Raw genomic sequence first — 16,993 nt, 5'->3', positions numbered from 1 at the left:
GATCACAAGCCTTTGCTAGAAATCTTCCAGTGGAAAAAGCAAATTCCAGCTCTTCTTGCACCTCGCATGTTATGGTGGACTCTAATGCTATCAGCCTACGAATACGTGCTCGATTACAGGAAAACCAAGGGCCATAGAAACGCATATTGCCTGCGTAGGTTGCCAGCTCCCCTAACCTGTCAGGAGACTGAAGTACCGGGCGACATACATTTACTGCAAGATGTGAAGTACCCCTCAGGGAGCGCAAGAGAAGTGGCAGCGTACACCAGCAGTGATCCCCAACTGTCCCAAGTGAGGCAATGAGTGCTTGAGGGCTGGTCACACGAGCGAGTAGCCCTGAAGTATTTTGCGTATGAGGTGAGACAAAATAAATGTCTGTACATCGCTACTGCGGGCTCTGTGGAAGCCGGGTAACATTTCCCGAGGCATTGCTGAAAGAAGTGCTAAGTTTTATGCACTCTAACCCTCCGGCAGTGACGGCCATGAAGGCAACTGATAGGTCGTACGTGTGGTGGCCCCATATGGTCAGTTGGATAGAACAGCTAGTCAGATGCTGCAGGCCGTGTCAGGTAAACAAACCGAGTGAACCAAAGACGCCAACGCAGTGCAGCGTAACGTTATCGCATTGAATATTATGGGGGAAGGGATGTGATGGATCGCAATATCACGCGAAGTGACGTCAGTGGGCATGTGCCAGTTTTGGGCCTGTTTTTTGTTATCACCATGTTTGCTGATACCTTTCACCACCTTAGCTATATGAGTGATGTCCTTCTTGCAATAAACACCTTTTTGTTCTATGTCATTGATATTCACACTCCAGTTCATTTTACAGGTGGCCAATTGCTTACTGCAAACAGCCTATTCAAGCGCGGCTTGCTAACGCAATGACGTGGAAAATGTGGAGCCGGCTCTCTTGACATAAACACTCACAATAGACAAGTACCAGCATGTTCAACTAGGACCGCGTCTCTACTTGAAAAACGGCAGGTGCCGCCATTGTTTGGGAAAATATGCAGTGCAGAGAAGTGCACTCACAAATTATAAAAGGGTCGATTATTTCATTGAAAGTATGGTTGAACTCTTCGGAGATCATAAATAGTGGAATCTCACTTATTCATTGTGCAAAGGAAGTCGAAAATTCAACATGTCCGCCGGAACTTGTATGATTTGCTAAAAAAATTAAACAAAAAGAGGACAACATTCATTCTCCCCTTGCGACTCAGTTTTATTGAGTAACGGTAATGAAGAAGTGAATCATGAAGATCTCCGAAGTCAGATTGTCAGCGCTACGCAGGAGAGGCTTGTGGTCGACGTTGTCGGTTTTCACACTGGCTAGGTCTATGCTCCGACTTACAATTTTATCTGTATTATTTCACAGCTTTTGTTGTCAAGATTCAGTCTCACTTCTTTATTTTATAACGTTGAATAATCTGGTCAATTTATGCTATACTTTCTTCTTTTCAACTTGCTTGAAAGGTACGCTTGCGAACTAGTTGGTTGATCACTACGGTAGAGTGGCCGAGCACACAAGGTAAAAAGAACGTGACAACAAAAAACAACACAGGGGCTCAACTTCAAATGACGTTTGTAAAGGTTCAGTGCCTGTGTAGTTTTATAGAAGCGAAGCTTGTCATGCTCGGGGCATGTCCCTTGGCGTGGACCCTAGTTCTCAAGGCAAGCGCTTTTGGCACGCTGCTCTTCTCATCGCTGAGAGCCCACTCAGTGCACATTTCCACGAAGCTACTCATCACGAGCACCTTAGAAGTGAAAGAAGCGGCGTGGAGAGCTCGCAACGCGGCTCTGTTGTGGGCCCACCGCCGAGACTTTGCGGTGAGAGCCCATGAGACTGAAGATGGCAGCGTTGGTAGCAATCAAAACCCAGCAGCAGCTTCGATGTTGAGGCAGCAGCAGCAGGGCGGGCTCGCACAGCCGAAGCAAAGGGGGTTCATCGACAAGCGGATCCCGAATTGACAGTCCGCGAACAATGAATGAGTGAATCTTAAGAGAGAAAAAGGAAGAGAAAAGTGAGCCCCGTTATTGTCTGCTTTAGTGAGCGACACCGCCACAGTAGCTCACAAGGGATGGGGGTGAGGAGGGATAAAAAGGGTAGCAGTAAAGGTGTAGAAAAGAGAAAGAAGCAGCAACAACAAACTGAGGGTATAGGAGAGACAGGAAAGATGGAAGCAGCGTCACTGGAGTCCGAGGACGGGGAACACTTGCGAGAGCTCTTGTCGGCGTCGGTAGATGGCGTAGAGCATGTCCATTAAGTCAGAGCTACACCGTCGTCGAAGGTCGTCGGCGGCGGGAGGTGGCGTATGGCGAGCCCAGTCGGCCAGAGCTACGCTGATGCCGAAGATCATTCGCAAGCGGTGGCAAGAAAACCTGGGATGGGAGCGGGCGCAGGAAGCAATGGTAAAGAGGGAAAGCCGTCTCTGCTTGAGGAAGGTGGCACCAACGCTTGCTTCAAGCGCGACTTCCTCGATCACTCTTTCGCCCACGGCTGTGGGCGAAAGAGTGATCATTTCGACCCTACGGTCACAGGACAGTGCCAGCACTGTGGGGAGGTGGCAGACACCTACCACATGGTGTGGGCCTGCCAAGCTAACGCAGCCATTACTCCTAACCCAAACCCTAGGCGAGAGGACTGGGAGGCGGCCCTGCTCGGCTGCTCAGACCTTCAGGCCCAGCAGGCCTTGGTCCAGAGAGCCAAGACGGCGGCTTTAACCAATGGGGTCCCGGAATAGAGACTCCACCTAGTCTGTAGGGGCCTCTACAGAGGTCCTACACCTCTCTTTTGTAAATAAATGTTTTTCACCACCACCACCACCACGGCTGTAAGGTGTGGGACTATTCGTGGTTTGACAACCCTTTCATCACCGATGCCTTCATTTACATTGACCAGTCCCACGCCAGCGCCCAGGCCGTGCTCCAACGAGACTTTCTTTTCGTGCAGCGCCTGCAGCGGAACGGACCGGACAACGCTGCCTTCCAGGTACCCCTTGAACGCGGGCTTGTTAACAAGCCATCCTACAAGAAGGGCCTCATCAAAAAGTTTCGTGAGTTTTCCCGATCAGTTCACGAGCGAGGTCTTCCATCATCATTCACTTTGTGGAGATAGTTTACTTTTAAATGCGAAGCGTTTCTTAGAGAACTTCAGTGACTTTGAGCGTATCTACCTGTCTAGCCGCCTACGACATTTAGCTCTCCTGGCCGTTTCGATAATGGTATCGATACCAAACTTGGTATGACATGACATGGCTGTATTAAGAACATACTTCACTAGTCGTAACATGAAAATCATGATATGTATGTCATGAATGTCATGATTTACGTTTCATGGTCCTGCTGCTCTTGCGGTGGTTTCATTCACATGGCGTGTAGCAAAACTAGTGTGGTATGGCATTATTGCATGGCGAACACAAGCGACAGACCCTGACGTGAAAATAATGACATGTGTGTCATGTATTAGCATGACTACATGCCACGCTCATGATGCTCTCACGCTCGTTTTGATAGCGTCACATATACCAAATTTGGTATTACAGTACGTGAATAGATGAAGAAGGTATGTGACTGGTGCAAACATGATAATCATGAGATGCGTGTCATGTAACAACTAGACTACATGCCACGCTCATGATGCGGGCGGCCGTTTTGCTAGCTCCACTTATACCAACTTTGGTATAATGGGGCGTGAACGGATGACGAAGGTGTGTGACTGGTCATAACATGATAAGCATGAGATACGTGTTATGTAACAACATGACTACATGCTACGCTCATGACGCGCTAACGGCCGTTTCGCTAGGTCCACTTATACCAAATTTGGTCTAACTTGACGTCAATGAATGACGAAATATATGACTGGTGCAAACATGATAATCCTGACACGTGTGTCATGTAAGAACATGACAACATACCGCGCTTATAGCTTGATCGCGGCCGTTTCGCTAGCTCCACATATACTAAATTTGGTACTCGTGACGTGAATAGATGATGAATGTATACGACACATCTGAACATGGTAGGCATGACACGGAAGTCATGTACCGCATCATTTACTTCCACCTCGTAACGTTGTGCTGATTTTTAATTAACATATGAACATTTCTCATTCATGCTTCGCATATAATTGATTCCCACTGTACGTGGGATCTTCCAATTTTTTTTATTTTCGCGTTCTACTTAGCGTTATAGAGTAACTCTTTTGAAAATAAAAATGGTGCAGCTTGGCCACTGAGGCCTCCATTCACAACACAAGTATGAAGTGTGTCAAAGTGTTGGAGTGCACGGCTAGCTGTTTTTGGTGTCGGCAGCGATTCAGTCACAGCGAAACCAACGCAGCTGTGGCCTCAGCGACTTTGTATCGTGTAGAATGGGGCTTGTTGTAGCAGGTTCTGAGCTACAATGCGGAGACACAAACGTAAGATTTCTTTGAATAACTGTCAAGATCAATTTGCTCGGTTGAATTACCCAATCTTGGGAATAATCAGAGTGAACAGTGGAAGTGCCTCAGAAAGGGTGGTCGACTTTCAATGGGAATACTATTCCACTATGCGTGTTTTTATCTGTCAGCTCCCATCTTGATTTTTAATTCCGGGAAGTGATGTGATGACGCTAAGGCATGAAAACTCATTCTTTTAAAGGAACGTTGGCCGGGATTGAAACGAAGAACGAACTGGGTCGGAAAACGTAAATAACAAAATCATATGAACCATATTTTAACGCACCCCCTTGGCAAATCAGGAAAAGCAAAAGATAGTCACCGTACGTTGCTTTTTAATGAATTATATACGCCTCAAATGTCAGGAATTACAGAAAAAAGTAACACCCTGTCTTCTTTTTTAAGTGGGGGGCAACAAATACGGTGTGCGTGGCATTACATTGTTGCTTTGCAAACGCTTCGAACTGACCACAATATGAGTATGCAATCTAGAAATAGCGCGGTATCTTCGACACTAAATGTGTACTCGTTATTAATATTACAATGTCGCTTAATAACAAACGCATCGCACACTGGTGAACTCTACCCTTCCCAACAATACCACTCCCGCCAATTGGGATACATGCGCGAAACCTTTCGCTTTTCTCGTGACTCAATGACTTCACTTCTACAGCCTTCGATAGAGGTCAAGGTCACATTGTATCGTGTCAGTACCGAATATACCTATTTCGATTCCTGGCGTCCACTGTTCTGTGACTTCCACAGATAGGGACGCTGTATTAGCCAAAGCTGCATTCGTGGAAACAATGTAAAAAGTACTTTGAGAGATATTTTAGCCCCATTGTCACGTCGGTCCTGTAGCTGTGTTTGAACAGCTGGGTGCGGCCGAAGCTAGCCAACTGCTACACCTGTACGAGCTCAGCCAGGCATACAAAGGAGTTGCAGAAACTTTTGTAGATGGTTTGACAACTAAAGTAGTTTAGCACATCCCTACCACACCGTTTACGCTAAAAAAATTTCGCCGATGATTAAGACAGTGTGTAATGTGAATTCTGCTTCGTGTTTGGGCAACGCCAACTGTTGCAGAAATGTAACATTTGTTACATATTGGCCCAGAAACTGGCACTACTCCATTTCAAGGTACACCACTGTGTATCAAGCAAAACTCTGAGAGCGCTGACGTGATGTCACGCACGCGTAGCTCTAATATGTGATTTATTTTGTCGTGGTAAGAAAAATATATGCACAGGTCACGTGCATTTTTACGTCATCGTTTTGTCCCGAATAAACCTAAAACTAGTAACATTAGACTAATAAGATTAGACTAAGCGCATGTGGTTGCCATCGGTCGCGCGCTCCTGTCTCAGAGAAGTTAAAGAGACGATCCAGACCTTCGTACGTGTTGTACCATAATTACAAAGTTTGGATTGAAACCATAGCCAACACAAATTCTACCTCTCCAGCTGCAGCGCGCGCCTTTACTAAAGCAGGAAACTGCTGAGTTCGGCTGCGGCATTCGCATTTTCCATGGTGGAAAGATTGTTTGAGGCCTCCGTACTCAGAATATGTTGCCCAGCAAAGTACCCAACGGGTCGAAATTTCCGAAGCTCTCTAATACGGCATCCACATAATGATAACGGGGTTTTGGGGACGCTAAACATCAACAATATTTGCCTGCTATTTTTACTTGAATACTATTTAAAAAGTGGCTGTTATAACACGCATTGCTTTGGGCTATCGGTGTAACTTTGGTTAGATAATTATCAGCAGTGAGCTTTATATAAATCCACTGAATAACAAATCATTTCCCGAATTATTTTCCGTTTACTTTGTTTTACGTAAGCTGACTTCAATTTATGCCTTTAAGATTTCCAATCTCATTACGCAAACTAATGTTTTGAAGTCGTCGTTTAGCTTTGGTAGAATTACTGATTTCTTCCCCAGGGTGCAGCCCCGCCGTGGTTATCTAGTGGCTAAGGTACTCGGCTGCTGACCCGCAGGTCACGGGTTCAAATCCCGGCTGCGGCGGCGGCATTTCCGATGGAGGCGGAAATGTTGTAGGCCCATGTTCTCAGATTTGGGTGCACGTTAAAGAACCCCAGGTGGTCGAAATTTCCGGAGCCCTCCACTACGGCGTCTCTCATAATCCTATCGTGGTTTTGGGACGTTAAATCCCACAAATCAATCAATCGATTCTCCAGGGGGCACTTTTGTATGCATTTATGTATGTATATTCATCGGCTTATGTATACATTAAGAGCTTATAATTTTTTATTATTTCGCGTACCGCTTTTTGTGAGCTGTGGCATGCGTTGTGAAGCAGAACCGTGGAGTAGGTGGGTAGTATTATAAGGTAAAGTATTTATAGCACAAATATAAATTATTTTGGGAAAACGTAGTTGCATATTTAGTAGTATCCCCATAAATGCCTCATGTAACATATGTGCCTCAATACGTGATCGGGCCGTATTCCGAAAATTCAAGAAAAAAAAAACGCTTGGCTAGTCACAGCGAAAGATAAAAGAGCAGCCTTTCAGAGCCCTGCACTCATTGGGATGCCACAAGTACACTGCTGGGCTGCGCCATAAATAATAATAAATCTTGTGTAGTAGACCAGCATGCACAACGCTATGGTTAGTCATTTTTAGTAGAGGCGTAGTATCCACTATCTTCGTGTTGGATATTTTGTGCAATTTTTTATGCAATAGTTGACGACGATGAAGAAATGTGCGTGATGTGGGTATGCACTGCAGTTACCAGGTGAACAAGAACAATTTTTTTTATTGGGTTCTACTGCCGCACGTCTCAGGGCCGATCTCCCGTGGTGGGTTGTGCTATTGTTCCGGGAATCATCATCATCATCATCATCATTTATTACGTTGGAGCATTGGACGACCCAATCGTTATACGCCATTCACACTGTGTGACGCCTGGCTGTTCCTTTGGTGTTCTAAAACACTTTATTACTCATATTAACGCGATTCTTTTCCCGACATCAAGCGTGCCTAGGGCAAGATTAAAAATGAATTCCAAACACTGGCGTAGCCCAGTGGTAGAATAATGCCGCTGCACCACGCTTCACGCACAGCTCATGCTTAGAGGTCGATGCTCGATGCAGGGGAGAACGAGCTCACACTACTGGCAGTCGGCACACCGGCAGCCGCGCCTGCTTCTTTTAGCCTTTTAATAAAGTAGCGAGCCCACGAACGGCCACTTAAACCGCCTTCCCCTCATATCAAGTCTCTCGGTACAGTAATGATCCGGACAAGCACGTCGTTCACCGAGTGGACGCTGCCGTGATTCCACAATTCCTCCCCAGTGCATGCGTTCTGCCCGGTCTACCCCCGAGTGTGGTTCAAACAGCTGGATGTCATTCTCTCCGAGGAGGGCGTCACCACGCCACCGCCAATGCATGCCGTACTGCGGCATGCCCTCCCCGTGGAGCTGTGCCATATATATCTCTTCCACTTCGACGTATAGTTCGCAGCCATACGACGACCTCTGCGCAGCAGCGCCCATTTTCGGTCAGCCGTGAGTTCAAGGCTTCCCCTCCGTCGATGCTTGCAGTACCAACCGGCCCGCAGCCTTCCATTGACCAAGACTTCATTCTATTCACAGGTCATGACACCTTCCAAGCCCCATCCTCCAACCAGCGCATTATTTATCACGCCCGACCATCTGCCTGAATAGCCCTCTACTCACAATTCATCACGTGTGCCCACCATCACCAGTTCTTCTCAGACTTCGGTGACTCGCAAAACACCTGAGACACCACACTGCGCGACGAATACTTCACCGCAATCTGTGCAGGCTGATAACGTCATCGTTTCTCCCGCTATTCGCCCCCTGAGGCTTCGCCATCGACAACGTCCGATCAATACAAGCTGCCATCGAACACAGTGCTCTCTACGTCTTGCCAATAACGACTACCATTTTCCACCACGTCTACAAAGGTAGAAGTTCCTACACATGACCACCTACGGAAAAACTTCCAAGATAATGCTATGGTGACAGCAATCACCGAGCACTACATGGTAGGTTCGCATACAGCAGAGCCACCCACACATACACGTCCACCGCAAATGCAGACATATGACTCGCCACTCCGCCCACACGTTCCGTTTAAATGCCGGCCAAGGACCCTTCAACGAGCACATGTGCGCTGTCTGACCCTCTTGCAGAGTCCAGGGCTGTTGGATTCGATGGCATGCCTCTTGCCGAGTACTTGACAGTGTACGTGAACCAGTAGAACAGCACTTTCATTGCGTTGGCGACTGATCACATCGTCGGTCCGCCCCATACGAAACTAAAGCATCGAATCTACCACTCTATGCTCCCAACGAAGCGGCAGTTTATCACCTACAGATCTATGCTGCCTCGCGATGCAGACATGATCTTGCCCACGGCCCGAGTGCCTGCTGCCTCTATAGCCTACGGCCTACGCACAGACCTACCACTTGCCGTGCATCTACCTACCTGCAGTACCAGTACCTCGGTTCTTCGAGCACAATGTTTCCGCGTCCTTCTGCTTGGCCACCCGTGCCAGCAAGCACGACAAACCCATTGTGCCCTGTCAGCGCCGTGTACGCAATTTGAAACATCATTGCGGCTTTTACTCTTCAATGGTCGGTTATCATGGCTGCGTTCTTACATCATGCTATTTCACGCCCGCCAGCCGCACTGGCCTTTGCGAACTCTATCTGGGAGCACCTGTACCAACCACGCCCGCTCGCATCAACCGCTGCCTCCTCGAAAGACCTAATGCAGCCGCCGCGAGACCCACTTGAGTGCGACGGCAGTGCCCTGACGTTTACTTCTCTACCCTCTGTGCTTTGTGCAGTGCCGCTCACCGGAAGAACCATTAAGGCGTTGTGCCTTTTCATAGACCCCTTTTGTCTGGAATCATGAAACCCCTTGTAGATACGCCCTCATAGATTTCATTCCGAGCTCATTTCTGCGGCGGGGGGGGGGGGGAGTGGGGGAGTAATATTTAGCTCCATCATTGCCATTTTTCATAGTCATCACCTGTCGGCCACCGCGCCATGCTTCTTGCGCAATTGATTCTAGAGCTCGAAGCGCGAATCAGGGGAGAACGAGCTCACGCTCCTTTGCGGTCTGGACGTCAGCAGCGGCGGCTGCTTCTCTTAACCTCCGAATAAAAGGGTGAGGCTACGGCATGGTCACGTCAGTCACCTTCCCGTCGTACCACGTCTCTCGTTACGCTGAATATTTTACCCGTTGATAGAACTGTGTATTGTTCGGTTCAAATTGCGTCGGGGCTTAGTATAAACGCATACAGCTGGACGCCAACAAATTTCATGGAATGTTAACGTCCACAAATTAATTCATACTCCTTGCCTCAAACTATATAGTATTATGGAGCCCAGATGAGTGTGCTGGTAATGAATACACGGCATTTAGCATTCGCTATATATATATATATATATATATATATATATTGTACAGAAGCCGCCGAACACTGAAGTGGGTCGAACTCTTATGTGCTTTCTAGTGGGTCTGCCCAAAGAGAACGCCGCTCGCGCGAAGACCCCGTGTTTTGGCCGTTACTGTCACCATTGTGTAGACTCGCTGTGTGCCGGCTAATAAACGCCATAAGAAATTGGTGGAGAGTGCTACGATCCCCTTCGATGCCCTTGGAACTACGCTCACGTACGCTGCAATCTACCATGTCCCACGACGCCTCTCAGCAAACGCCTCCTCCCATGCCACCCCCATGTCCCGGTGTCCCCAGGATCCGCGATCCACCCATCTTCACGGGCGCCGATGGCACTGACGTGGAGGACTGGCTCGCCATTTACGAGCGCGTGAGCGTCCCCAACAAATGGGACGAGGACGGCAAGTTGACAAACTTGGTGTTCTACCTTGCGGGCGTTGCAAGTTTGTGGTACACCAACCACGCGTCCGAGTTTGCAACCTGGTCCGGTTTCAAGACTGCTATCACCAACGTTTTTGGCCGCCCTGCCGTTCGCAAGCTGCAAGCCGAGCAGCGCTTACGCGAACGCGCTCAGCAGGCCGGTGAGTCATTCACCAGTTACATTGAAGATGTCCTGGACTTGTGCAAGAAGTCGAACGACAGCATGTCCGAATCAGACAAGATCCGGAACGTCATGAAGGGCATTGACGATGATGCCTTCACGATGCTGCTTGCCAAAAACCCAGGCACAGTAGATGAGGTCATCACGCTGTGCCAGAGCTACGAGGAGCTCCGCCGGCAGCGTTCGATGACCCGTCGCTCCACACCACGAGATGCAGGGCTTGCAGGCTTGGAAGCGAGCTGTGATCAGGTGGCACTGCTGGCAGATCTCAAGTCCTTCATACGTGAGGAAATCGCGCGGCAGTTCTCTCTCCTGCCCTTTGCCCACCCACCGGCTGCTCAACAATCGGCCGCTACCATTCTTCCACCCATCCGCCGAGCGATTGAGCAGGAAATAGCGGAGGTCATGCCTGCGTACCACCCACAACAACTTCCGGCCCCTGCACCCCCAAGTTACGCCCAAGTGGTCGCAAGGCCGCCTCCAGTCGTTCAAGCGCCTGCACCAGTGACTTACGCCGAAGCTGCCGCACGACCTCCGTCCTTTGCAGCGGGTATGCCGGCTGCATATGTTGGCGCAACCCCTCAGCCTCATTTTCAGCCCACCATGCAGCCTTTCCAGACACCGTTCCGGGCGAGACCCACCCCGGCAAACCGATGGCGCACACCCGACAACCGGCCCATCTGCTTTGCTTGCGGTTACGCCGGTCACGTAGCCCGTTATTGCTCTCGACTACAGCCGGCTCCCACTTCTCCTGTTGCTGGCCACCTTAGCCGTTCGTATAACGAGGAACTGCCGTCTGTGCCACTGTCGTCTCGCCCAGGTCAGTCTGCTCGAAGGTCGCCGCCTCCACGACGTCGGTCTCTGTCCCCCATGCGGCCAAGTTCTTCTGCTCATGAGCGGGAAAACTAGTCGTCGCAGTCCCAGAGGCAAGGACTGCGACGCTATCGAATTGTGAAAGCCCTCAGAGCCGCCCATCTAATGTCATTGACGTGCTTGTGGACGGTGTTCATGCATCTGCTCTTATTGACACTGGAGCTGCGGTATCAGTTATGAGCGAAAACCTTTGCCGCTTGCTTCGAAAAGTGACGACGCCGATTTCTGGACTGTCCCTTCGTACCGCTAGCTCACATCGTATTAATCCTACAGCAGGCTGCACAGCTCGCGTTGTCGTTCAGGACGTTCTGTATGTCGCCCAATTCATCATCATTCCTGCATGCTCTCATGACGTCATCTTGGGATGGGATTTTCTCTCCCGCAACGACGCCGTCATTCATTGTGCCGCCGCCGAAATCGAACTCTCGCCCTTCTCGCATTTGACGCCAGAAGACGGTCCCTCGACACTGAACAAGATTCTTGTGAAAGACGATACTATAGTGCCTCCAAGCTCGACGATGGGCGTATCGGTCTACTGCACCGGTCTCTCCGACACAATTGCACTTGTTTCGCCATCCTACCGTGCTTCCAGGAGGAAAGGGTTGCTAGTACCTTTCGCGACCGTGCAAATCACCCAAGGCAACGCCGCTATTTTTGTGACCAACCCATCCCCGTACACTGTTACCTTGGTTCAAGGGGAATGTCTCGGCAGAGTGGAAGCAGTCGACGACGCACAAGTCCTGGACGTACCCGAAGACTCGCGTTGTCCCGATTCACGTACCATCAGTGCTGTTTCTACTTCTGACCCATCATCTCCTGATGTATTTGGCCCATTCATTGATGACAACCTTACGTCAGTGCAGCGTTCCCAGCTTCTAGACCTGTTGCAAGAATACCGTTCTTCTTTCGATGTCGGGCGAAGTTCTCTCGGTCGCGCGTCCACTGTTACGCATCGTATCGACACTGGTGCCCATCCACCATTACGGCAACGTCCATACCGCGTGTCGCCTGCTGAACGCCGGCAAATTAACGAGCAGGTTGACGATATGCTCCGACGCGACGTCATTCGGCCCTCGGACAGTCCATGGGCGTCTCCTGTTGTTCTTGTTGCGAAGAAAGATGGTTCTGTGCGGTTCTGTGTGGACTACAGACGGCTCAATAGGATCACTCGCAAGGATGTCTACCCACTGCCGCGCATCGACGACGCAATTGACAGCCTTCACGGAGCCCAATTTTTTTCTTCTCTCGATCTGCGCTCGGGGTACTGGCAAGTACCCCTGGCTGATGACGCTCGACCGAAGACTGCCTTCATCACACCCGACGGCTTGTACGAATTCGACGTCATGCCGTTTGGTCTGTGTAATGCACCTGCGACATTTGAGCGCATGATGGACACCGTACTGCGCAACTTGAAATGGCACACGTGCTTGTGTTACCTCGATGACGTTGTTGTCTTCGCTCCAGATTTCTCCACCCATCTCCAACGTCTAAAAGAAGTTTTCGCACGTGTGAGCAATGCCGGCTTGCAACTAAATCTGAAGAAGTGCCGCTTTGCAGCACGCCAACTCACCATCCTAGGGTACGTCGTGTCCAAGGATGGCATTCTTCCTGACCCAGCCAAGCTTCGGGCCGTGGCCGAATTCCCAAAACCTGCGTCCGTCAAAGAACTGCGTAGTTTCGTGGGCCTGTGCTCATACTTCCGACGCTTTATACGAAACTTCGCCACGATTATATCACCGCTGACGAAGCTCCTCGGAAGTAACGGGCCCCTCAATTCGTGGTCGTCAGAGTGCGACAACGCGTTCTTGAAGCTCCGCCACTTGTTGACGTCTCCTCCCATTCTCCGCCACTATGACCCTACGGCCCCAACAGAAGTGCACACGGACGCCAGTGGTGTAGGCCTCGGCGCTGTCCTGGCGCAGCGCAAACCCGGGTTCCCTGATTATGTTGTGGCATATGCAAGCCGTACGCTCACAAGAGCCGAGACAAACTACACCGTCACGGAAAAAGAGTGCCTGGCGATCGTCTGGGCTCTTACAAAGTTTCGACCTTATTTGTATGGTCGCCCATTCGATGTCGTCACTGACCATCATGCACTATGCTGGCTGTCATCATTGAAGGATCCCTCAGGCCGCCTCGCCCGTTGGGCTCTTCGCTTACAAGACTACGACATCCGCGTCCTCTACCGCAACGGACGCCAGCATGCTGACGCCGACGCCCTCTCGCGCTCCCCTCTGCCTGAAGCTAACGTGCTCTGCTCAGTATCCTCGGTTGTTGTTTCTGCCATTGATGTTGACATCATCGCTACCGAACAGCGAAAGGATAATTGGATCGCCCAACTGATCGACTTGCTCTCTGATCCGTCCGCAACGCCATCCACGCGTGCCTTGCGTCGTCGAGCTCACCATTTCGCCATTCGTGACGGCCTCCTACACCGACGCAATTACGACGCCGATGGCCGGCAGTGGCTACTCGTGATACCCCGCAGTCTGCGGTCGGAGATATGTGAATCCTTCCATTCTGATCCACAGTGCGCGCACTCTGGTGTATTCAAAACCTACCATCGCATTAGAGAACGCTACTTCTGGCGTGGGATGTACCGCTACGTCCAGCAGTTCGTTCGCTCCTGTCTCGCTTGCCAACGCCGCAAACCGTCCGCACACATGTCACCAACCGGTCTGCAACCGCTACCTTGCCCTGACCGTCCGTTTGGGCGCATAGGTATCGATTTGTACGGACCACTTCCTCTGACGTCCACTGGCAACCGCTGGGCCATCGTCGCCGTAGATCATTTAACGCGATACGCCGAAACCGCCGCTCTCCCTGCGGCTACTGCGCGTGATGTTGCGTCCTTCCTACTACATCGATTTATATTGCGCCACGGTCCACCCCAGGAGCTTCTCAGCGATCGAGGCCGTGTCTTCTTGTCAGAAGTCGTCGATGCCATTCTCACTGAGTGCCATTCTGTCCACCGCAAAACTACTGCTTACCACCCGCAGACGAATGGTCTGACCGAACGCTTTAACCGCACCCTCGGCGACATGCTGTCGATGTACGTCGCCGCCAACCACACGAATTGGGATACCATACTGCCCTTCGTCACTTACGCCTACAACACCGCCCCTCAGACCACGACTGGTTTTTCACCTTTCTTTTTGCTGTACGGAAGGCACCCGTCACACACCATCGACACGATACTCCCGTACACGCCGGATCCATCTGAGTGTACACCTATTTCCGAGACCGCCAGGCTTGCTGAAGAGTGTCGCGAGCTCGCCAAGACTTTTACGACGCATGAGCAAGAGCGGCAGAAGAGTATTCGTGATGGCTCCGCCACTTCTGAGCCCACCTTCCTTCCTGGTTCCCTTGTATGGCTCTCAATCCCGACCTCTGTAGCTGGCCTTTCTTCCAAACTACTCCCGAAATATGAAGGTCCCTACCGTGTGATCGAGCGCACATCTCCGGTCAACTATCTTATCGAGCCAATTGAACAATCTTCGGACATGCGCCGCCGCGGGCGCGACATAGTCAACGTGGAGCGTCTGAAGGCTTACTATGACCCGCTCGTAGTGACAAGCTGTTAGGTCGCCAGGCGGCTCCCTCTTCGACCCCGGGGTAATTGTACAGAAGCCGCCGAACACTGAAGTGGGTCGAACTCTTATGTGCTTTCTAGTGGGTCTGCCCAAAGAGAACGCCGCTCGCGCGGAGACCCCGTGTTTTGGCCGTTACTGTCACCATTGTGTAGACTCGCTGTGTGCCGGCTAATAAACGCCATAAGAATATATATATATATATATATATATATATATATATATATATATATATATATATATATATATATATATATATATATATATATATATATATATATATATATATATATATATATATATATATATATATATATATATATATATATATATATATATATACGACTTTGTTAGGGTTACAGAGCTAGGCAACTATTTTTTTCGAATCTGTGAAATATTTCAAGTAACAGTATCAGTGTTTAGCCAAACTGCTTGACCACGTCCCGCATTAAATTTGTACGCTTTGTTGCATGGCAGGTTAAAACATTTGTCAGTCCACAACAGACATATAATCTTACCTTCTCCCACTGGAATCGAGTACACAATGCAAGCCTTAGTACGTGGGGAATTGGTTTTGAAATGTGCAGATAATTTACATTACCTTATGATTTTTAAAGGTGCTTTTGGACATCCATACCGCTCTAAGCACATCTGGACACAACGAGAAATTTTTGCTATAAACATACCTAACTTTGCGAGCATTCTGCAAGGACGTTTTTTATCTGAAGCACAAAAAATGGGACTGTTTTCCCCTGACAATGATCCAAGTATTTTTCGAGGTAGTGGATATTTGACTCAATCTCACATCTTTGTAACTCTACAAGGTATTCATGTTTAGATGCCAGATTGATATAGACACTTTGATTGCATGTCTCGCTCAGTTCTATTGAATAGTTTTTGAGAGACCATCCATTAATATATTTGCATTTTCACGTCACAACCTTTGTGACAGAACTGAACCCTCGAAAGAGGTGAAAAAAAAACGGCTTCAATTTTATTCTAAATGTCTGTAAGGACCGGCGGTGACGCTGAGAAATGGAAGTCTTTTCACGGCCGATAACCACAATACAATGGATACGTCAAAACGAATAGCCGAGTCTTTTAGCTCACAAATCACTCATTTTGACAACCGAATGTATTGCAACATATAGGACCACGTGAAAACGTGTAGAAAATGATAGACATATATAGAAACATATGAAAGCATATTGAAAGCACTCACGCTGTGGCGTTCCTTGACTGCTCGAGGTGAAATATAGCGGTACAAAACGTAAAAAGCAATTGCTTGAGAATGCAAGCTTTTCGCCTGCTTTGGTCCGACATCACGCTTCTCATGCCCATTGTTACTTGCGTCGACAGAAGGCGCCGACTTCATAAAAAAAAGCAAAACGGTTTCGCTTCAGCGAAATCGAATGTCTTAAAAAAACACAATGCAATTTTTTTCAGTCACGCTAAACTACTTTTTCAATATATATATATATATATATATATATATATATATATATATATATATATATATATATATATATATATATATATATATATATATATATATATATATATATATATATATATATATATATATATATTTATATATATATATATATATATATATTTCTGATTAAATTACTGGTGCCTTTAAAAGCTTGATGGCTTTCGGTGGCGCTTTCAAGCTAAAGGAAGCAAAAAAAAGGTAAAGGGTAAAAAAGTCAGTTTTCACGGCAAGGGGAATGCAGTGAATATGATAGCAAAAAAAATGAAAAACGGCGACGTACGCCGTTTAGTGCGGCGACGTACGCTAGGGGGAGCGATGTAATAAAATCGAGTGTGCAAAATGTACAGAGGATTCACGGTTTACCAGGTTTACCTCCGGAGCTTCGCCCACTCATCATCATTCACTTCGTGGATATGGCGGCACTTTTTGAGATTCGCGAACCGTTGCCTATCGGCCGGAAGCGCAGTGTTCAAAGTGCCGGAACAGGATGTGACGTACTGCCAGGGGAAGCTGCTTGCCTCCAGCACACTACTAC

General features: G+C 48.7%; 1 protein-coding gene across 1 annotated transcript in view; it reads right to left on the bottom strand.

The window, feature by feature from the left end:
- The window catches only part of LOC119181034 (neprilysin-1-like), a 65,988-nt gene extending 49,682 nt beyond the window's left edge, over positions 1 to 16,306 (bottom strand). Inside the window, exon 1 of the mRNA XM_075874756.1 lies at positions 16,186 to 16,306. The gene's annotated coding sequence lies outside the window, so the exon portion shown is untranslated. The remainder of the gene's footprint in view (positions 1 to 16,185) is intronic.
- Positions 16,307 to 16,993: the final 687 nt, after the last annotated feature.

The sequence above is a fragment of the Rhipicephalus microplus genome, chromosome 10, assembly GCF_043290135.1.
Source record: "Rhipicephalus microplus isolate Deutch F79 chromosome 10, USDA_Rmic, whole genome shotgun sequence".
Taxonomy (NCBI): domain Eukaryota; kingdom Metazoa; phylum Arthropoda; class Arachnida; order Ixodida; family Ixodidae; genus Rhipicephalus; species Rhipicephalus microplus.
The sequence above is the reverse complement of the archived record's forward strand: the minus strand, read 5'-3'. Positions and strand labels throughout refer to the sequence as shown.